The 23,804-nt window shown below is 46.7% G+C and overlaps 1 protein-coding gene across 1 annotated transcript in view; it reads right to left on the bottom strand.

Moving 5' to 3' along the window:
- Positions 1–23,804, bottom strand: part of ESRRG (estrogen related receptor gamma) — a 702,537-nt gene that overhangs the window by 397,557 nt on the left and 281,176 nt on the right. The gene's annotated exons all lie outside the window — the stretch shown is intronic.

Consider the following 23,804-nt stretch of genomic DNA (forward strand, 5'->3'; position numbering starts at 1 on the left):
GACGATGAGCGCCTCTCGAAGGGATGGAGGGAGCCTCCCTACTTCATGCGCCTCTGCGTAAACTTCCAGAAGGTGCGGCGCAAGTAGATCAGCGTATAAAACTCGACTCGGAGCCCGTCCGGGCCCGGCGCCTTCCCATTAGCCAGCGCCGCTATTGCCAGCTTTACATCCTACTCGTCAATAGGGAGACACAAGTATTGGCGTTGCACGTCTGACAGCCAGGCACACGCTATGCCATCGAGATACTCATCTAAGTCCTCAGTAGACGGCGTAGTGCGTTCGCCATAAAGATCCGAATAAAAGCAACGGAATTGTTCCGTTATGGCCTCTCGGGTGTAATGTGCCCCGCCTATGTCATCCACAATCCGATCAACCCGGTGCTGCTCCAAGCGCACTCTGATCTTGGACGCAAGCGTTCTAGCGGGTCGACCCGCCTCGCCATAACGTCTAGCGACATGCCTGCGCGATATATACTTGATCTCCGCCTCCGCCTGCTCATTATATTCCCCAATCAATTCCGTGATTTTAGCCAGCGTGGCTAGGTCTGGCTGCTGAGCGTAATCTCGCTCCAGGGCGCCTAGATCAGACTCCAGGCTCTGTAGCCGCGACCGTATATCACGTAGAATACCCGCCGTCGTACCTATACAAGTCCCCCTGATGGTGACCTTAAAGGCCTCCCATAACGTCGCTGCATGCTCCACCGTGCCTTTATTAATCGCGAAATATTGTACTATGGCGTCATGCACTGTTTTATCATAGAGTGGGTCCAGAAGTGCCTTGCTCGCAGCCTCCAAGTAAAAGGGCGACGCACTCCAGTCGGGTTCCTCAAGAGCAGCCGCACCGGATTATGATCCGACAGCGTGCGGGCCAGTTTCGCCACCCCACTCACCCACTCTAGTAGCTCCTCCCCCACTAACCAGTAGTCCAGTCTCGACCAGCTGCCGTGCATGGGATTTGCGTGTGTGCCCTCTTGTCTGTCCGGATTTCTCACTCTCCACACATCTTGCAGACCAAACTCCATCATGACTCGCAGTATGCTCGAGGCAACTCTGGGGGTGCGATGTGTTTCCGGATTGGATTTGTCTAGCTGCGCATTTAGGTATGTGTTTAAGTCGCCGCCCTAGACTATTTTTGCCAGCTGTGTACACATCCCGGTCACAGACGTCGGGTCATCCACTATAGGGCCATACATGTACACAAACACCAGAAGCGTGCCATAGAGCTTCCCACATACCATCGCACATCTGCCCTCATCATCAGCATACGTGTGTTGCATCTGAAAATCAGTCCCCCTTCTCACCAGAAACAGCACCCCTCGCGCGTACGAGGAATAAGATGCAGCAAATTGGAAGCCCGCCCATCTGCCCAGTGCCCCACAGATCGTACTCGAGACCAAATGCGTCTCCTGTAAGAGAGCCACCTGTATGTTATGCCTGGTCAGGTAGGCTGCCACCTGGCGTCCCTTCTTAGGGGAGTTGAGACCTCGCACATTCCAAGTTAATAGGGCGCAGTGTAGGAAAAAGGACAATAGTGCCTGATGGCGACAGAAAGATAACCCGAGCGTACTCCCCCCGAGACCTGAGCAGTCGAAGCGGCATGCGCCACAAACACCATTCTGAGCACTGTGGATCGATCATCACGCGGAGAAAAAAACAAAGACAAACAAACAGCAACTTCAGCAAACCCCCCCACCCCCCACCCACTGCAACCTCCCAATCAGGTCGAGACCAGCCCCCCCACCCTGCCCCGAGCTACAACTATGTGGGTAATACCCATTGGGGGAAGAAGCACAGCTGCGCATACCCGCACCGAAGTGCGGTTGCCGGAATTGGTCCCATGTTCGTGCCCCTGAGGCTCCAGTGTCAGTCACACAGTGAGAGTACATACAGAGCCCCCTCTCAATCACCAGGGAGAGCTACAGGTGTATATCAGCGCCCCGTCCCTTACCTCCCATTGACAACCATTAACCACCATCTTACGGAGCAATCAGCTACTTAGAAAGACTTCCAGTGCTACAAATGTGAGGGAAAGGTCCAACAATGCATGGAGCAGTTACTCAATCCGCATCCTCCAGGCCCGACTCCTGCCGCTCCGGCGCCGGTCGTTGCTCACGTGGTCTGCCTTTGCAGATGTGTTTCGTGAATTTCAATGCCAATTTTGCATCAGTGAAGAAATGAGTTTGTTCCTCATGAGTCACCTTCAGTTTCGCGGGGTATAGCATGGCGTAGGGCACCGCCGCCTCCCGGAGTAGTTTTTTCACAGGGACAAACTTGCGCCTCGTGGCCTGGCCTGCCGGGGTGTAATCAGGAAAAAAGGATAAGGTGTCGCCTTTATATTGCACTGGCGCCTTCGCCCTGGCTTCCCGAAGGATCGAGTCGCGGTCAGTGTAGTTAAGAATCCTGGCAATGATCGGTCGCGGTGGCGCGCCAGGCTTCGGTCTGGGCCCCAACGACCTGTGAGCTCTTTCCACAATCATCACACTGGACAGGGCAGGCCCGAACAGTTCACGAAGCATTCCATCGATGAAAGGCTCCATCTTGGAGATCGGTGTTGTCTCCGAAAGGCCAAGGATACGCACGTTATTACGCCTAGATCGCGCTTCTAAATCTTCGTTTTTCACGCTTATTACCTCTAGGATCTTTTCCATTTGTAGAAGTTGCGTGCGTGCCTCAGCCTGCGAGTCATGATCGTCCGATACCCTGTTTTCCAAGATGTCAAGGCGCTTTTCATGCTTGTCCACCTTCTTTTTCACAACATCCAGTCCTGTCGCCAAGGCATCTATTTTACCATCAATGGTGCGAGTGTCGTCATCGGCACCATCCTGCGCAGAAGAGGCCCCACCGGTATCGCTCTGCCCTTGCGTTTCCTCCGTAAGCCGTGTCTGTCGCTTAGCTTCAAATGCCAGCTTGGCCTGCCTCAGTTCAGTTTTGCCCATTGTCCCTGCTAGTGCGATCGAGGTAATTGCTGGTGGCTATGTCAGCGAGGGGCCCCAAGCAGCACAGTGTCTCACTCAGCAGCTACGTGTATCAGGCGGCCGTCCGCACCACTCCTCAGTCGCAGGGCCAGGAGGGCTTCCCCTCTGCCCTCTCCGCTCTAGTCAGCGGACGGCCTCTGAGTCCGCAGACCCCTTGACGTTGTTAGGCCCCTTTCTTGCGGTCAAGCCAGTGGTGTGCGCCGTGCCTCCCCCAGTCCCCCAGCCGCCCGCGACCCCCACAGGGCACCCGCTCTAGCCACCCACTCACCTCCGGGCTATCGTGTGGTTCCGTGGTGCGTCGCGTGTCAGCCCGTGAGCAGTGTCCCCAGAAGCCCCAGACAGCGCGGAGACCAGCAGGGCACCACGAGTGGCTCCACTTTGGCCCCAGCCCACCCAGGAAACGCCGCACAACCCCCGCAGGTCGCAGCCGTTGCCTCGTGCGCCCCGCAAGTCCTGCCCAGCCAGCCCCAGCAGGCCCGACCTCTCACAGAGCCCCCACTTACCGGCGATCGCTTCTCTTCGCTGCTCCTCCGCTCCTCAGCATTGACGGTCAGGGCAGAGGTCTCCTGGTCATCCGCTTCGCCAGCCAGCTGCCGCCGCCTCCACAGGAGCCCTAGACCGGGCGTCGTCAGAGGGCAGTCTCCAGCCGGATCAGCTCGCACAGGGTCGCCCCTCCGCGTCGGTGTATCGGCAGTCTCCACTGGGCAGCAAGACAACACCGCCCGTGCCCTCCGACGCCTCACTCCACACAGCCAAGTCTCGTCGCAGCCTCCGGTCGCTCTCACTGCGCTGGACGCGAAGCCGCCATCTTGTCTCGCTCCACTCGGCAGGTTGTTCCGAGAGATTTAGGGTGAAAACGCGGCGCTCAGCTCCTCCTCCAGGCAACAAGTTGTTCTAGAGCTCCCCTCGGCCCCACAGGAGCGATTTCGAGCCACAATCATGGGTGAAAGGATGGTATTTGCCCGGTATGATATTCCGGCTCACGGAGCTCCCTTACGAGGCAGCCATTCCGTGTGGCGCCGTAGCTACGCCCCCCAGGCAATGCACAAAGTACTTATGCAGCAAACAAACAGTAATAAAATGAAAACCACAGCACCAGGAAAATCCCTAACAGATTTATAAAAACAGAGTATATTTTAATTAATAAAATTATTATACCAGAACAACAATAAAAATCCAATCAGGAGAACTGGAGACATTCAATTTTAAAGTTTTAATTAGATGTAGAGCCTAAGTGCACAAAGTTCAACTCATGATCATCTGGTCATGCTAGACCAGGGGAAAGTCCCAAGTTCAGGCAACTGTGGCCAGGTCAGTCAAGCTGAGAAAAGTTACCTTCTCAAAATCCGGCGTGAAGACTTCCGTTCATGGTGGAGGAGGCCACGAGCCGTAGGGAGAGCATCACCATCTGTTGTTGCTGTAGTGTGAAACTCTGGTCGGGCTTTGCAGACGGTTGTTATGAATCTTCCAGTTGGTGGTGACTGTGGGCTGTTGTTGCTGTATTGCGAAGTGCAGATCTCAGGTTGCCGTCATTGCTGGTGCTCATTGTAACACAAAATTTTGGTCTGGTTTCGCAGAAGGACGTTGCTGGAGCTTTGCTTTGGCGGTCATTACGGGGGCCAGAGTTTTGGCGAGGATGGGCCGTCTGTGGTTGGGAAAAGCCAAAATGTCAGGATTTCACTTTTATTCACAGGAGGAGCTCAACTGATGCAAGGCAATGGCCCAGGACCTTGGGAGGCACCTCTTGGGGACCAGGAACTCACTCCAGCAGAAGCCAGCAGAAATCAGGCAGGTCAGGTACTGGGGCCAGTGCAACAGGCCAGCCTGGCAGTTGCACGGAGGTCTCAGGAGCTTGTTATGTCCCTGTAGCTCAGACAGGAGGTCGGCTAACTGGACCTTGGAGTCACTCAGGTTAGCCTGGGATGAAGGGAGCAGGCCCAGTCTTCCCTCTCATAGAGCAATGCAGTCCTCAGAGAAGCAAGGCAGTCCTCGGGGGCAAGGCAGTCCTTTTATAATGTCCACAGGTTTAGGAGTGTACTGAAGAGTGGCTCTGGAGGTCATTATTTATACCTTGTGCTAGCCTTTGAAGGGAAGGGGTTCCTTACACTATCCCCACATCTGGTTCTGGAAAGTCCTTCCATTCTCTTCCCTTCCCTTCCCTTCCTCAAAACGTAAACCCACATGTCCTACTTTTTAAATAATATGCGTCCTGTCCTGTGAGCTTTTAGGGCCTACCTCAGGGGTGCCTTATAAGTACTAAGAAGGAAGGTTAGGGCTGCCAAAATGCTTATTTTGCCAGGTTGAAATGACAGTTTAAAACTGCACTACACCATACAGTGGCAGGCCTGAGACAAGTTTTAAAATGCTACTTCAGTGAGTGGCACAATGAGTGATGCAGGCCTATATGTAGAATTTAATTTACAAGCCCTGGGTAGCATGTACTACCATATACTAGGGACTTATAAGTAAGCTAAACAATGAGGTGTAAGCCAGTTGTACCTTATTTTTAGGGAGCAAGCACAAGAACCATAGCACTGGCTGTGGGGATTAAATGCACAGAGCTCTAAAACCAGCAAAAACAGGTTGAGCAACAAATGGCAAACATTTAGGGAAAGAGAATTACGTCCAAAAGGAGGGTGTCAGAGCGCTTTATATCACATTTACACACACACACACACACAAGTCAATGAGGGTTACAAGGTGTAAGAGTCACATATTGTCCATACTGGTAACAACCATTACAACACAGCTGTTACAGTGCACTACCTTCACAACACAGCTGTTACAACGCAACTGCCTTTACATCGCATGCCATTACAAAGCATGGCATTACAACACATGTCACTACAACGCATACCATCACAACGCATACCATTACAACGCATGCCATTACAACGCTTTATAAGGAAAATAATGGGTATTTTTAAGTTTTAGGTTGGGTATGGGTTTTGGAGTACATGGGAATAGTATTTTTACCTCTACACTATCCAACACTTACCCTACTGTTGCACTCACTGCAGTGGCAATAGTTATGTTTACCCCTTTTTACCCCTACACTATCCAACACTTACCATACTGTTGCACTCACTGGAGTGGAAATAGTAATTTTTACCCCTACACTATCCAACACTTACCCCACTGTTGCCCCAAAAGTATTATGCATTGTAATGGTATGCGTTATAATGGTATGCGTTGTAATGGTAGTTTCCAAAAATGCGTTGTAATGGCATGCATTGTAAAATCATGCATTGTAATTGTTTGCGCTGTAACGTCATATATTCCGTCCATACTAGTAGGCATTACATGTTAAGAGTGCATAGTCTGCAAAAACACAAAGTCAGGATTTAAAATATAACACAGTAGTTGGGGTTTCCTGGACTAATAAGACTTTCGGCCTTATTCAATCTTGGCAGTATTACCATCGTCCTGCCGCAGCAGAGTTCCCAAGAACTCAGTCGAACAGACAGCAGTCAGCCCGCCGTATTTCGATGTTGTGGTTATAGCTAGGAGACCACTGCAGAAGCAGTCTTCTCTGCTGACTAACAGTAGTGTGCCGCAGTATGTCCAGCTGGATTGCTCCAAGCTGATCTAAATATTCCTGTTCTGCTGGAGCTGGAGTCCTGATGTAGTGAGGTGCATGGTTGTGTCAAGACAGGTAAGTACTACTTATAATCAGCTCTGTATACATATATGTTGTGAATCTGTCATTATGTATATGTAGGTAATGTGCACTGCACATATTTTTACATATACCATGCCACACCAACAGCATACACACACTATTGAATGTACACCCACACCCAGCACAAAAGCCTAACTCAGATCCCGTCGACAACAGGTTGGCTTAACGTTGTGGTCAAGTAGCAGCAACACAGGATGGACCTGGATAATGGCAATCAAGACGGACCCTGAAAAAAGGTGGGTATTTAACTCTTTTTCATCCATTCCACCAACTCGAGCTTGGAGGATTCCCCGCCACAGTTGTCTCGACGGAAAGGCGGGATGGCGGGACTCTTGGCGGTTCTCCCTTCGACAGTCGCTTGTGCCTCTGACGACGTCAACAGAGGAGAAAGAATCTGACGGAGGCAGCTGGACTGCGGCGGTCTTTCCTCCAATGACCAGCCAACATCTAAATCGGGTGGGGAGACCATGAAGGCAGCCGGTGGGAAGACCACCGAAAAAGCAAAGACTGGACTAGTTCCCCCAAGATCTAAATCAGGCACTTTCTTATCATACAAACAAACCCTTTTCTTTTTTAGCAACCTTACAATAAAAAAATATTGAGAAAAAAATAAGGTTCTAGATCCATGCCGTCCAGTTTGCATGCTGGTCCTTGATGATGGTTCAAAGCTTACTGTGCTATATTAGAAGGAATGCAACTTAATTAACAAAAGTCTGTAACCTACCTAAAATACAAATGTATGACATGTAAGATCTCTGCAGCCCCTGCTTTAACCAACAAGTGCAGCCTCTTTGTGACCAATTAAGTAAGAAAAGATTTACTGTCATATTTGTCTTTGTTGCCAATTTCTTTGCAGTAGAGTTAAAAAATAAATAAATATACACATTGACTTTTTTCTCCATTTACAGCATTGCTTTTAATGAAAGAGGGAAACCACAACCTCCATAACACAGTAGGGTCGGAAGTGTGCGGCATAGCAAAAAAGATCTGTGCAGAGCTGGCTAAAATCCACATGTAACCGAGCTGTGAGATATTCAGAACTCAGAATTCTGCGACTCAATAATCACATCTCGCCAATGGAGAATAAAATTAAGATGCGGGAATTTAGGAGGCATAGATTTGTTAGGAAATGCAACGAGTGAACTTTGCATTGACCGATTATTAAACCTCGTTCTGAGGTTTCCCGCAAAATGTTGTGTCTGTGGCAAAACATACCAATAAATCCTATCTGTTAATTGGTGACAAATTTAAATAGAGTCATGACACCTGTGGCTTAGGGCAGAACTGTGTGATAGCTTGCCCTCTTGAACACAACACTTCTCGTATATTTTTATGTGTTTCTTTTTTCGCCGCCTTTGCTGCCTCCTGGATTTATGAAAGTCTCACCCGCCTCCTCGTCACTACTGCTGAAACACGCCAGCTAAAAGTAAAAAAATAAATTAATCGCATAACCACGCTGCGCTCAGACTTGAAGTTCCAAAGAAAGGACTCGATTTGAACAAACTAGAGCGTCAGTGACAGGAATAAAAAACGCGAAATTTATATGTTTATAGTCATCTAATCGCTGACAATGTTTACCAATTAGGAAAGGCCGTAAATTTTCATGAGGAACTACAAATCTGCAGGTACCTAGAACCATTTTGATTTGTATTATTTCGCCAGGCGGGTGACAACAATGTCTGAGCGGTAGACTATTTGCAAGGAGTGCTGTGGTAAAGGTGCAGCAATATATGCCCGTTGAAGAAAGGTACGGCTTGAATGAGCCTATTTCCTACGAGGTATCTGCTGTACAAATAAACAAGCACTGGCAACGCCAATAGGTCTCGCCCATGGTCGGGTTCTTTGGCTTTGGCAATTGGGTGGGAGTGGCCAATGGGGGCGGGGAGGGAGAAACAGAGACGAGAAGGAGAAACAGGGAAGAGGGGGAGAGAAGAAACAGGGATGGGAGGGCGGGGGAGGAGAAACAGGGACAAAAGGGCGGGTGGAAAGAAAGAGGAAAAGGGGAGAGGTTGAGGGATCCGTTTTTAAAAAAAGAGAAGGGCAGGTGAGAAAAGAAGAAGAAACAAGTACGGGAGGGCTGGTGGGAGATGGAGAAGAAACAGGGACGATTTTAAGAAACAAGGAGGGGTTGGTGATAAATTAAGACAAGAGACATAAAACCAAGTGAGAGTATGGCATGCAAGGGCTCTGAATTGAATGTTTATTGCAGCAAGAACCAGAAAGAGATCAAAATAATACATGGCGTCTAAAGTACAGCCTCATGGGTGGCTCCAGGTACAGGAAAGCAAGGATGCCCTTTGGTTGTGCAAGATAATCAATATTTACTGCTGCATGCAGTACGAACTCGCAGAAGACACAAGTCAGAGTATGTGAGTCCAACACACACAAGTATGTTACACGAAATACATCCCACTGGATACATGCACAGGAAGTGAAAGGCTTTAGTTATGGGGGGCTGGGTGGGTTTTACTAGGGGGCTCTCGTCCCCTGGAGTATGGGTAAAAAGGTTGTTGCCTGAAACACTGATTCTGATGCTGAGCAGTGTTCACCAAATAGACCGATCTGACCAGGTGACAGGGACATTCTTGTCCAGGTGGAGGTACTCTTTGGGGTGCACCCGGTGGCTGCAAAGACTTGTAGTCTGCCTGTGGAACATAAAGATAAACCTCAGAGCACCCCAAGAGTACTTGCTGGATTGTCATGCACATTGAAGGAAGTCGCAAAGAGGCGGCAGGATACCGATGCCCCCAATATGCTGTAAAGTTACTCAGCAATTACCCCAGTTCAATAGAAAAATGGGGAAGGAAGAAGAGCTGAGATGATGGCCTGACCCACGTGCCATCTGGAGGAGAAATCATTCCTTTGTTGGGTGGTGGCACAGATGGTGAAAGAAGACAGACCCAATGGACGGTCAAGTTCAGAATAATTTTGATTCTGGATGTAAAGTGTCAGACTAGAGTGTCCCGTCTATAATGTTAAAAAGTGCATAGTTATGTACAGTATTGATGTAAAGAGGGTCAGGTGGGGCTATGATCCCTTGCTTAATCCAGATAAAATGGAACTAGCACGCTCACACGTGATTCCAAACAACCATGGTGCATCTGTATGTGCAAAGTAAGCTAAGGCTGGTTCTGAATAAAGATGTTCATGACCATGAGAGCGGAATATCCAAGGATTACATCAAAAGTAAGACAACAGCACACCGCACAGTGGAACCTGTGATGCTTTAAAGGACTCTAAATTAGCGATGCACCACAAAACGTTTAGGATAGGTTTTGGAGGACACTTGAAATCAAGCTGACCTGTTGGGTCTACAGTCGAACATCTTGAAGACAATGGGGTTGGACTGGTGGTACATCTGCTGCATTAGGACTGGGGCGGTTGAACCATGTGGCGCATGGAATCGCTGCTGGCATAGCGGTCTGAGGCCCCTAACATGCCCCTAATAAGTCACTGCGGCACTGCCAAGCATATTAGGAGTTTCCTCACCACCGCAATCACCATGAAAAGTGTGGTGGTGAGGAAACAAAGGAGCCCTACAGGGCTCCCTTGTGCCTCTGCACCGTGGGGTGCATGCAGGGGGACAATATGGTGTGCCTCTCTGGATGCACTCCAATGTTCCTCCACGGAATGAAATGCACAACATTGTGCATTTCAGTCCACGCAGGAGCATGCTTTGACGTTCCCATTGCGGCACCTATTTCAAAGGCACCGCCATGGGAACGCCAATTTATTGCCCGCCAGTGACTTAATAAGTTGTAAGAGGGCGGGCGGTCTGTTTTGGCTTTGGCGGTGGAGGAGTGGGGCAGCAGCATGGCGTCCCCGCTCCCACAGTGCCAAAGTCATATAAGGAGTGAAGTCTGCTGATATCTGTACAAAAGTAGCTTGTCACTGGTGTGACTTACAATGACTTCTTTATAACCTGTGCAAGCGTTATCATTTAGTTGGGCATCTAAAAAGAAATATCCTCATTTTAGTCTACTGTGGGAGACTGTGGTAAAGGTTGGCAAAATCGCATCATTTTTGCCCATAATATTTCACAACATTATCTCAAAATTTTGTAAAATGATGCTTTTATTGTGAAATGTGGTTTGAAGTTATCTGGCATGGTTTTTTTTGCCACACAAGCGCACACTTTGGGTATAAAAGTCTTGCGAGATACCGTGAGGAGACTCTTTCAAGCAAAACATGTCTCTTGTCAAGATATTTTCTGTATGATCGAGTCTCTCCTGTGCAAAAATGATATGAAATTGCCTAATGCAGAATTTCAAGTAATTTAAGGAATTTTGTCTAAGATTAAATAAAAAAATTATGCAAATTTTACCAGCATAATTAACATTTCTTCTATGACTAGTCTGTAGTGGTACACTGTAAGTCCATAGTGTATTCCTAGCGTAGGTGAAAGTTGCACCAAAATAACTATTTTGCATTGGCTCAACCTATAGAAGAGTTAAACATTTCTTTCTATACGTAGATCAAGGTCACATGTGAAAATATAATATTAATTGAGCCATATCTGCAATCCTTCATGCACTTTGGGTTTTGGCTGAATATATATATATGAGTCAGTTCTTAAATGTGGACTTTGATTCACCCTGCAAGTTAAATACACTGCTGGTCAGCAGGTAGATCAAAGTCTTCCATACACAATACTTTCATTCAGAGTTGATTAAGCCTGTCCCTGGGAGAAGAAGAAGGTGGTACAGCATCTGCATATTTTAATTGCGTTCATGGTGCCTGACAAGCCAGGGCATGCCCTTCCCAGAGACACAATAGAGGCGTAACAACACTTCACTCTCCACTTTCTCTAGAAACACCCTTTGATGGATTGGTGGCAAGGACCCAGTCGGTCAGTGATAGTTAGAGGCGGGAGTAAACCACTGAGGGAGCTGTGATCATTGACCACTTGAAGGCACCATTCTGAAAGTGCCAGCACACTGTGCAGGAAGGATTGTAGAGAGATGGAGTGATGTGTTATTTTCGAAAAGTGCAGAGGCACCACATTCTACATCTTTCCAACCTCACTTAAGGGAGAAACATTAAGAGAAGAAAGGGGATCTGCAGAAGATAAGGGTGGACAACCCCCTTGTAGATGAACTGGTCTGCAGTGGCAGGATACTCTGGACTTGTACTGATTCTGACTCTGAAGAGCTGTGCCTCCATGGCCAGTAGCACTAGCCTCCCTACTCACTTTGAGGGACAGTAGAGGGTGGAATGCAGGGAGGCCACGAAGGGTAGGGTTCCTCTGGTAATTCTGAGGACTGGTCATGTGGGGTACAACCCTTATACCCATGACTCCGGTTGGACATACAGCTGCCCTGAAGGAGGAGTGGGGCCCGGGTAGGAAGGGTAACCTGCCTTTGAGGCCAATGGTGCTTCTGAGCAAACCCCCAGGCCAAGGAATATTTGCAATTTTGTAAAATTACACATATGACACGAGTAATACTTAGCCAACTGTTTGCATGTAAAGATTTGCAATGGAGCATTTGACTCAAGTCCATATGTGCTAAGGCACTACTTACTTGTTTTTGCACAGTAGCACACTGTTAAATTGTGTTTAGCATCACGCTGATGACATATTTTACACAAGCATAGTTAATGACATCAACATGAAACGTATAGTAAACAAGGTGGTGATTTTTTTGTTGTTGTAATCACATTGCAATGCAGCAGATTTCTGTGCAGAGTTGAGTTGATCTAATGTTGATAAATCTGGTATCTGTATTGTACTAGGACTGGGTCATAAGTGACACCCCGAATATGAATTCTGTTTACTGATCTGTAGATGAGAAAAGTACAGAGCAAAATGTGAAATTTTAATCTGCAGACTGGTACATTATTAGGCCATGAAGCCTCGTGTTTTTTAGAGTTGATTTCTATTTTAACTTCATTGGTGGCAAATGAGTCAAAATATAGGTAATAATGTCCTCAAAGGTAATATCAGACTCTACAAGTGCCTCCCCTAAAATAGTTGCTGAGGTAGGTGTTTCACTTGGCCCTTTTTGCAGGGTCATCCCTGAACTTTTTGCCTTCCTCCTGTATTTTGTCTGACCTATTTTTGTTGGTTTTATGACTCTGGGCACTTTACCACTGCTGATCAGGGCTAAAGCGCATATGCTCCCCTATTGTAAATTGATGTATGGATTAGTGACTCAATGAGTGGCTGTTTTGGTTTATCTGTCAGACCCTAGTAGAGTGCACCAGGAGTGCCCAGGGCTGGTAATCCAAATGCTGCTGGTGAGCTTGTAGCACTGGTTGTGCCACCCACAGAAGCAGCCTGTAAAAGAGCATCTAAGACCTGCCATTGCAGAGCCTGTGTGCAGTCTGGTACTGCCATGTTGACTGGGCAAGTGCACCCACTTGCCACTCCCTAAACCTTCCCTTTTCTTCATATCAGACACCCCTATGGTAGGCCCAAGTGCAGGGTGCATTGTAAGTATAAGGTAGGACAAGCCCTGATGTGTGTGGCATGTCCTAATAGTGAATTACAGCCATTTTCGTTTTTCAAAATTGCAAGGCTACCTATTCCCCATAGGCCAAAATGGGCAGTTTGATTATTACATCTTATAATCCTAACTGACTCAGGGAACTAGGTAGAAATTCGAGTTTAGTATACATGAACTCAGAATGATAAAATACATCTTTTAGTGAAGTTGGTTTTAACATTCTGTGTTTGAAAATACCACTTTTAGAAAGTAGGTATTTTCTTGTCTAACTATCCAAGCTTGCCTCTGCTAGGTTGTGTATTCCTTGTCTGGAGTTTCAGTGACAGGGGCTGGGGGATTCCAGCAGACAGGGTGAGTCAGCCCAGTGCTGAATAGAGAGATCTGCATATAGATGGGTGGGAGGAGTTGCACCTGGGACTTGAATAGGGCTGTGCCTTCCCTCCACAATGCTGGCTCCACCTCCTGTGGTGCGTCTGATGTCTCTGCCCTGCACTGTGAAAGGAAAGAAGGAGTCATGTCAACAGAGTGCTCCAGGACTGACCAGAACTGGTTTGGACTAGGCAAAGGCCTCTCTACCTTCAGAGAACAAAGAGAAACTGTGTATAAAAGAGAGGACCCAAACCCCAGATATTTAGATCACTTTTGGACAACAAGAAGAAAGCTTTGCTGAGGAGTGGAACCAGAGAGACTGAGGAGAGACTATCCCTAAGCTGAAGTGCTGCTTGGAGGATTGGCCTGCAGTGGTTGCCTGACTGCCAAAGAAAGGAGAGAGGAACTTTGTGTACTTTCATCAACTACTGGAAAGAAGGTTAGATTGGTTCGCGGCGAGGAGGAATTTCTCCTTTCCACTTTTCCACATCATGGCACACTGCAATACACTGTACCCTATGAATAATTATTTTTGGGATATCCATTGGTGCTGCAAGAATATTATAAAGGAATGCCGAATACACTTGCCAATTGAGCCCTTGCGTCTGTTAAGGCTCATGATTCTCGTAATTCTGACTCTTGTCACCATTCATTCTTGTAGTGTCCTGGGTGACTTTAGCAGCTAAATACCAGGTCGTCGACTTCTACCCGTGGGTTCAACACATCTCGGTTGGAACCCCTGCTTCCCGGCATCCAGTGGAAGCACCTTTATGTCTCACACAGCCAACACTTGTTCGCTGAATTTGTTCTATGGGGCCGTTTTACCATAATCGGACCTCTCCTTCCGGGATATCTAGGGAAAGATTTCTTTCCTGTCAACCGCATGAGTACATTGGAGTTTTTGCTCCATGTGAAGATTGGCAGTCTTTAATACAACTATTGCCGACAATTATTCATTGACAGCCTTTTTTGAAGTGTATGTTACACATGACTTATTGCTTGCCCTGAGGAAGTTCCCTGTATATGAATGATACACGTTGGCTGGATTGTCTTAACTCAATGAATTTTAAAAGAATTTGTTTGGAATAAAGACATTATTTTTCTACCTACACCAGCCCACTGGACTTTTTGAGCTGTGCACCCTCATTTCTTGTATTACTTTCATCAACATGTAAGGATCTCCAAGGGCTTGAGAGAAGAGCTTGCCTCCTGCTGAAGTCTCAGGGACAACAGACTCCAACCACCAGCTCCCCAAGAGTCCTTTGGAAGTGCCGGCAGCTGTTTTGGGCCTTCTGAGAGACTGCGTGTCGCAAGGAGCTGGAGGCGCGACTCACGAAGAAGAAGCGTGTCGCTGTCGCAGCCGCTGCCATCTCATCACTGAACAAGACTGTTGCCGCTGTTGCTGTCACATTGCACCGCATCACAAGAAACGTCTTGCAACATCGAAGAAGCGTGTCGCCGTCACAGCCGCTGCTGTTGCATCACTAAACAAGGGTGTCACCGCTGTAGCTGTTGCATCGCAGAAGCGCCTCGCATTCACGGAGAAGCATACTGCCGCAGCTGTCATCGCATCACTGAACAAGGGTGTCACAGCTGCAGCTGTAGCATCGAGCCGAAGTGTCTCGCATCATCGGAGAAAAGTGTCGGCGTCAAAGTCAATGTCGTCGCATCACTGAACAAGGGTGTCGCCGCTGCAGCTGTCACATCGAGTCAAGATATCTCGCAACAACGGAGGAGCGTGTCGCATCAAGAAGGAGGCGCCATCTTTTGTTTCTTTGCACCGGATCTTCAACGCATCACCGTCTTTGCGTGTTAGGAACTACCGCATCACCATCCCTGCAACACTTTCGTTGTCGAAGCTTTACGCATCTTAAGGTACATTGACTCAAATTGCTGCATTTTAAGATCTATAGAGAACTAAGCTAATGCTACCATTTTAAGTACAGTATTGTGGATTTTTGTTGTTTATTGTCTTGTGTTAAATCTAAATAAAGAATACTTAATTTTAATGTAAAACTTGTGTGGGGTCCATCTGTAGTGTTGTCACTGGATTACTGTATGTGTTCACAATTGCATTACACACTGCCTCTGAAATAAGCCTGTCTGCTCGTGCCAAGCTACCAAGGGTCTGGACAGGGGTTATTTTAGGAGTGTACCCCCTTACCCTGACTAGACGCAAGGGTCCCTATTTGTCACAGGTACCTACCTATGCCAACTAGAGACCCCCAAATCTAACAGCCGGTTATTAATTTGTGTATCGAGAGACCCTGCCAACTCACTAAAATGCCAGTTTAACAGTTTTTTTGGGTATATCGAATGATTTGAAATCAGTGGCCATCAAGATTGGGTATTCTTCATCAGGGCCGGACTGGCCGTAGCGGGCACCCGGCGTTTCCCCGAGGGCCGCCAGGGTGGGGACTGATTTTGATTTTGGCCCCCTTGGGCGTAGTTTTTGTTACCGGGGGCCAGTGATATCAGCCCTTGGTACTAAATTGGCCAAACCTGCGTCCCAAACCCTCTGGGGGCCGGCCGATCAGTTTGCCAGGGCCTGTTTCGGTTCCCAGTCTGGCCCTGGTCATCATAGCCTGAAATGGCTGTGTGAATACACAAAAAGTATGGCAAGCGAGTATGCTGCAGATCTCGGCTGTAAAAATCCACAAAGGGGACCTCCTTAAATCCAAAGTCTCCAGCCATTATTAATAAAAGGTGTTCGTAACCTGAATTAGTTGTGGTAATCACACACAAGTATGGAGCAAGCGAGTACGCTGCAAATCTCTGATTGGCGGTCGTGCTGATGGCAGCAGCCTCGTGGTTGGCTTAGGGGAGCCTGTGTGCTGCCAGAAAGAGAACAGGGCGGAGGAGAAGCTGTGGCTATCATCAGGTAAGTGATATATATATATATATATATATATATATATTTATTTATTTATTTATTTATCCATGTCTCACCACCCCCGTTCTAAGCAGCCGCCACTGGTTTGCAGGGAAGCTAAATAGCCAACTGGGGAAAACTCTGTTTTTTGTTTTTATGTCATGATCAACTCTCTATCTATCTGGCATAAGACAACTATTCTCTTAATATAGTTTGTTTCAGGTCTTCCCATTTCTCAAGTTATATTGCTAGCCACGGCAGATATCAAAAGACACATAATTATGGTATCCCCTTATAACCCAGTACTACTAGCTTCTATATTCTCCTCTCATCTAGTTCAATAGCCCCCGCGGTGTGGGGGGCTATTGAGGTCCTTTGGGCCATTGGGCCCTTTCCGGCACTGTGCACAGTTAGTGGGACCCTGACAGGAGAGCTCTTAAGTGGGCCCAGAGCGTGGAGGCCCCCTCCCTGTACTTTGTAGGGGGGCCCCCTCAAGTTTCGTTACGCCACTGTTCAAGTGATTCTCCTCTTAAAAGAGAGGGAATGATGCTGCTGAATATTGTGGTCTGGGATAGACAGGGAGTAGCCAGAAAATTAAAACATCCCCACCTTAAATCATACCTTTGACTGTGCAGAGGGAAGCGAGAAAAGAAAAATACCCCCAAAATAATTTTTGCCCTGATTATTTTTTCCATCCATTAATCTATCCACCAACATAACCACATCCATCCAGCCATCCTTTAAGTCTTTCATTCATTTCTTTTCCATTTATTATTATTCTATTATATTATTTTCAGTCATTGATCCGGTGTCACCATTTAATCTTTTTATTGTTTTACCCATCTTTGCTTTCACTTTTCCATCGTTCGATTAATCTTTTCTCCACCTTTCCTTTCACCTTCCATGCACCCTGCCTCCTTTTTTGTTTGTTTACCTCTTCTTTCAATGGCCCTTCCTTCCTTCTTTCTTAACTCTTTCTTTCAGTACATCTTTCTTTCTTATCTTCACTAATTATTTTTTCTTTCTTACCTTCCAGTCGCCACACTCTCCTTTACCCTATTTTCATTATTCATCTTTCTCTGGCATATTTGCTATAGTTGGCTCATTTATTAGCCATTTGCCTACTTCCTACAGCTGTCATAGTGTCATTTATAGCTTTTGACTGTAGATAGAAAGAATTATTCAAAGTTTTAGTGGAACACTGAGGCAACTCCCAATGTAGTTTCTAATGTGGGGGGATTCACAACACCATTGGGTGGGTCAGACACTGTAAAAGAAATTCACACTGTCTGTTGGGAATAGAGTGGAGATGATGTACAGGCAATTAACATCTTTAGCTGTAGATATGAACAGGAGCCATGGGCAACCATTTGCTTTTGAGAAAGCTTCAGTACCGCTTCTGTACCCTCCAAATTACATGCGCCTCACCAGAATGAGTGAAGAGCCCATGACTCCTTTTTTGAAGGCTGGCTTCCATCTATTAGCAATCAGCACAGGAGTACTAGTACCAGTGTTCGTAAGGATTACCACTGTGGATGGATGCATTAGAACAGAGAAAAGGATACAAAAGAGAGTTCCCTTTTTCACATGGTCAACCCACACCAGCCCTCTCCCTTTCCCTCCCAGGCTACCCATGTGTGACAGCCCCCTCTGTCCGACCCGGCTTGGGGAGCAAAGTATTTGATATTTGTCTGACATACATTTCAATATATCTTTTCTACTTTCCAGAAAGGGTGGATTTACACCTTACAAAATTCGGCTGATTAATATAAAGAGAAGGTAACTTTCAATCATCTATAACTGTATGGTACTGATGCAGGTATCAATCCAAATTTACTGCAGAACATGTAAACTGTCACATAAAAGAGAGGTTATACTACAGCATGTAATAACAATTGAACATTCTTCTGGATAAATTCCATGTTTGAATGGAATAACCATAATGTATAAGATAAATTCTTTGAGTTATGTATATACTTGCAAATCCAACGATATGATTCAACTGTCACATGGACATATATATATAAATGATATGCTTCTAGAATTGTACAGAATTCATGATTCAGACAGAGGTAAGGGCAGGGTGGTGTGGCCGTACAGTTGTCAGAAAACAATAAATGCTCAACACATTAAAGAAGTTTTGCTCATTTGAAGTACACCATTCTCATTAAAAACATAAAAGTTGATGGGAGGAATTCTTGCAATATGTCTAACCAGTGGCAATTGCTCGGAGTAGCATTCCAACCAATTGTTCTTTTGCCTACCATGCCACCTCAGTTTGGACCCTGCCATATGCAAATGAGTCTTGATCCTGCTTATAGAGGAACAGTCCGGCCCGAAATGCCAGGTCAGGTCCTCCCTGAAGTGGAACACAGGCAACCCAAGATTGGGATTTCCCTGATTGAGGCTTGTCATTCGGGTATAGCTTGGTTCCAGTGGCCCAGCGAGCACCGGACCCACATCTGCACATACCCTTGCCACTTAGGGTGGTACATCAAACACAAAACGGTGATGGGAGGGATGTTTGCAATGTCTAACCACTGACAATTGCTCGGGTGGCATTCCAACCCATTGTTCTGTTCTTTTGCCCCCTCATTCACATCAGTTTGGACCAAGCCATATGCACATTAGTCTTGACCGTGCTCCAGTAGAAACAGTCCAGACTGAACAATTCAGTGCAAGTCCTCCCTGAACCATAACACAAGCAACCCAAGAGCAAGTTCATCCTTGATGAGACTTGTCAGTCATAAGTAGCTATGTTCCAGTCCCTAAGTAAGCATGGGACCCAAGTCTCGGCATGCCTTTGCCACTTAGGGCAGTACAAAAAACACAGAAAAGCTTATGGGAGTAATGCTTGCAATAAGTCTTACCACTGCCAATCGCTTTGACATCATTAATTTGCCCACTTTACCACCTCAGTTTGGACTCTGCCATTTGCCACTCAGTCTTGACCCTGCTGGGTTCAAACTGAGGTAGCATGCTGAGCAAAAGAACAAAGGGTTAGTATGCTACCCTGAGTGATTGCTAGTGGTTAGACATATTGCCACCCGAGCATGGTGATTATGGGCATGATGGATTCACAGCGTTATGCTCCTGAGGCCAGTCTGTCTGCTGCATTTAGCGTGGCTTTCATAAAAGCGAGGTGAGTTTTCAGGGTGCCGGTGAGAGTTGCATTTCCTTTGTCAAGTCTAGACTCTCTGGTGAATGTAGCCTAAATTGAACATTTTGTTTGAGTCACACATGGTTAACTGGTTTGAAATTGATCTCTATTACATCATGACTTCTGAATTAGCCACTCACCACTCTTCTAGACACAGGATCATAGCAATTTGCTCTCAGGAGAGAAAAACGAATTAGCCAATATTCCTCACTGCGTAGTCCCTCTTTTAGAGGTAGACACCACCATCGGGTGTGTTGGATATGGCCCTTTTTGCAGGGTTATCCCCAAACAGTTTGCTTCTTCATCCTTCGTTTTTCCTGACCTGTGGTTGTTGGCAATAGGACTCTGGGCACTTCACCACTGCAGATCAGTGCATATGCTCTCTGTATAAATTGTTATTGTGAATGATTATCCATGATTGGCGTACTTGTGTTACCAGGCAGTCCCTAGTAAAGTGCACTGAGTGTGCCAGGGCTGGTGATTCAAATGCTGCTAGTGGGCCTGCAGCACTGATTGTGCCACCCAGGAGTAGCCCTAAAATGGTGTCTCTGGCCTGCCACCGCAGTGCCTGTGTGCAGTTGCTAACTGCCATGCTGACCTGACCAGTGTCTCCACTGGCCTGGCCTAACCCTTCCCTTTCCATACACATTGGACACCCCTATCGAAGGTGCAAGGTACCCCCCCTGGGCAGGGTGCAGTGTATGTGAATGGTAGAGCATGTACTGGTGGGTGTGACATGCTCTGGTAGTGAATTACAGCCATTTTCGTTTTTCACTATTGAAAGGCTATCTTGCCCAAAGGCTATAATGGGGAATGCTGTGTATAATGTTTACCTGCATATCTTCCCATAGGAGCAAAATAGAAAATTAAAGTCTGGTATCCCTAAACTCATCTTTTAGGAAGGATGTTTTTTAAATCCTGTGTTTGAAAACGGCACTTTTAGAAAGTGGCTGTTTCTTGTCTGACCTTTCTGTGTGCCTTGGCCTGTTTGTGAATTGACTGTCTGGTTTGTGAGTGACAGGGGCTGGGTGGCTCCCAGAGGCTGAATGGGCCATCCCTGGGCTGAATAGCTCCATCTGCATCTAGAGTGGTGGGAGGGGATAGCACCTGGGCCTGAATAGGGCTGTGCCTGACTTCCACAATGCTGGCTCCACCTCCTGCTGGGCAGCTGATGACCCTTCCTCTCTCTCTGAAAGGAAAGGAGAAGACAGAAAAACAAAGTGCTCAGGAACTGACATGGACTGGTTCTGACCAAGCCTAGGCCTCTCTGCGTCTAGAGAACAAAGGAAAGACTGGTATAAAAAGGGCTACCCACACTACAGAAAATTAGATCATCCTGGAATCAAGAAGGTACCTCTGCCAAGGAGAAATCTGGAAGACTGAAGAGGAAGGACTGTCCTGCTGTGTGCTTGTGGACTGACCAGCAGTTGCTTTGCTGCCATGGAGAGATGAATGACTTTGTTGTGTGCTGTGTCCCCTTGATTGAAGAGATCTCCAAGGGCCTGAGGAGAGCTGGCCTCCTGTTAAGAAGTCCCAGGAACAAAAGGACTTCACCCCCAGCATCCCCCCTGAACTTTGCTGAGTGAGTACTGCCCTTCCTAGAGTGCTTGATCCATTTGTTGGGCCTCTGGAAGTTATGCCTGCTATTTGGGGAGCTGGACAAGGAGAAACAAAGACAATCTGCAATTTTCAGACATCACTCGCTTGCGGAGCGCATTCCTGACAGTGCGGGGAAATTCCCGCCGCCGCGAAGCTCGAGATCATCGCAACGCCTGTTGCCACTGCAAGAACTGATGCTCCGTTCACCTGCGGAACACATCGCTCCGGTGTGAGAAGATTACTGTCGCTGCGAGTATCGTCGCAGAGCCTGTCATTGCTGGGTGAGATCGCCGCATCGCCTGCTTGCTACCGCATCACGTCGCTACGAACATCGTCGCAGAGCCATCGCATCGAGGGGCCACGAGAGGAGGAGATCGACGCTGTGCTGCGCATCGCCACTGCACCTGAGATCGTCGCCGTCCCGAAGATCGTAGCATTGTGCCTGTACGAGATGCTTCCTACCGAATCTGTGCACCGGAATCCATACAAGGTATCGCATCCCTCCCCATACAGACCGGATTTGTCGCAACACACCCGCTGCGTCCAGCGGGGCTGTCGCATCGCCTCCCCAGGGTCTCAGGAGTGACGCATCGCTTGTTTTTCAACGCTGCAGCTTCCATTTGGAACTCTTGTCGCATCTACAGGTACTTTGGGCTAAACGTGACGCAACTGTGGATTATTTTGACGCAAACCCTAGAACTCTTTTAGAATCATATTCTTGAACTGTGTATGTTGGATTTTTGTCGTTTTGGTCTTGTGTAGTTTAGATTAAGATACTTTATTTTTCTAAACTGGTGTAGAGTCCATTTGTGGTGGTTTCACTGTGTTACTGTGAGTGTTGGTACAAATACTTTACCCATTGCCTTTGATAAACCTGTCTGCTCGTGCCAAGCTACCAAGGGGGTGAGCAGGGGTTATCTAAAAAGTGTATCCCCTTGCCCTGACTAGAAGCAACGGTCCCTTTTTGGCCATTGGTACCTACCTCTGCCAGCTAGCGACCCCCAGATCTAACAGGGTGCAAAACAAGCTAGGATTTATTTTCATTACTGCTTTGCAATGGTATTTCCTCTTGCCATTTTTGCCCTTTTTTCAAGTTTCTGAGCAGGGAACGGGGAAAAGCATAATTTACCAGTCTTTCGACCATTAAAACTATTTCACTTTGCTCCTGGAAGAATTTGCAAATCAAAAATCCCGGACTGTGTGTAATTTGCACACAAATGTAATTTTGAAAATGGTTCCAAACAGTTTTTGCACCTGATTCCAGCATTACCAGAGTACACAGAAAGAGTCTGACTGTTTCCCCCACTCATCAGGACAGTATTTTCCAATATGTACTGCATGCAATATTTTGTGCTGCACTAGATTTCAGAAATACACGCAAATGCAAATTTGTTATGTTGAGCAAGTGGTTCTATATCACTTTTTGTCATTAACGCTGGTTGGATTGTAATTTCTTCAAGGTAGGGACGTAGTTTAGTAAGTGAGATTAGGGGATGTGAATCTCAAACTGCCCAACTAAAAAAGTGGTTGGCATCAGGGTGAATGGCAGAAATGCCCATGGTTCTGGATGGGCTGCTCCCATGAGGACAAGGTCAGAACTGATTTGCGTTATATGGCCTCTGTCTAGAATGTAACACTGGCAGAAAAATGATGAGTTGGAATGCTGCCCAGCCAGGGGTTGCAATATTTACATGCATTCATTTTACCACCTTTTGGGTGTCTGATTACCAGTAGTATGCCTGGAAACATAATACTGGTGCTGCTTTCCAAACCACTGCCACCAATGTTTGTGAATTCCAAAATGTTGTAAATTTGCACCACTTCAAAGAGTACTTCTATTGCTATAGATTTAATACTTCTTTTGGTAAAAGTATCGCAATGCAAAATCGCAAGTGTAGCAATACAAAAATGCAAAAATAAAAAAGTTACAATGTGTTAGTAAGATGAGGACAACGAGAAAAACCGACATAGCAGACCTGATTCATGGCCTTCAGACCAAACTACCAAGCCAAGCCTGCATTTATTTGGGGGTGTAACACCTGAAACACAAACCAAAACTACACCTCTGCCTAAAGGGTGCTGATAGACTACGTTGGCATACATGATTACATTCTAAAGGTTTAACAAAATGTTGCTAAGATGGTTGCTAGTATGTGAATAACCAAGTTACTGTTTATGGAACTATGAAAATGTAATATGCTATTTCATCTGCATGGGAAGAACAGTAATACAGTTACCTTTACCTTCCTTTCCAAACCGAAAACCTTTATTTTTTATAATTGCCACACAACTCTTGTGGCTTAGATCAGAGACAACTTCCTCTGATAAGTCAAGCCCACAGAAAACCTGGTTTGCACAGGCTTGATTAGCCATCACCTCGAAGTAACCCAAGGAGTTAAAATGTTTCAAACAGATAAGAAACTACTGTAGATTTCCCACCCTCTTATCTTTAAATCTATTCTTAACAAGCGCTCATATACTGGAGAGAAGCTGAACCTTGTTAATTCTTCGTCTCCTGTGGAAATACATCAGTTATCAAAACTTGACAAACACCCCGCAACGCCATGAGAGCGGTTGTCTGATAACACAGTAAATATTTGTGCTGAGACCAACACAGCATAGAGTTTAGGGAGGTAGAACGTGTTTTCCTGTAGTGTATTCATTGCCAAAAGCCATTCACTGCTTTAAGATAAACTGGAAGA

Source organism: Lissotriton helveticus, chromosome 6, assembly GCF_964261635.1.
Source record: "Lissotriton helveticus chromosome 6, aLisHel1.1, whole genome shotgun sequence".
In the NCBI taxonomy this organism is placed as follows: domain Eukaryota; kingdom Metazoa; phylum Chordata; class Amphibia; order Caudata; family Salamandridae; genus Lissotriton; species Lissotriton helveticus.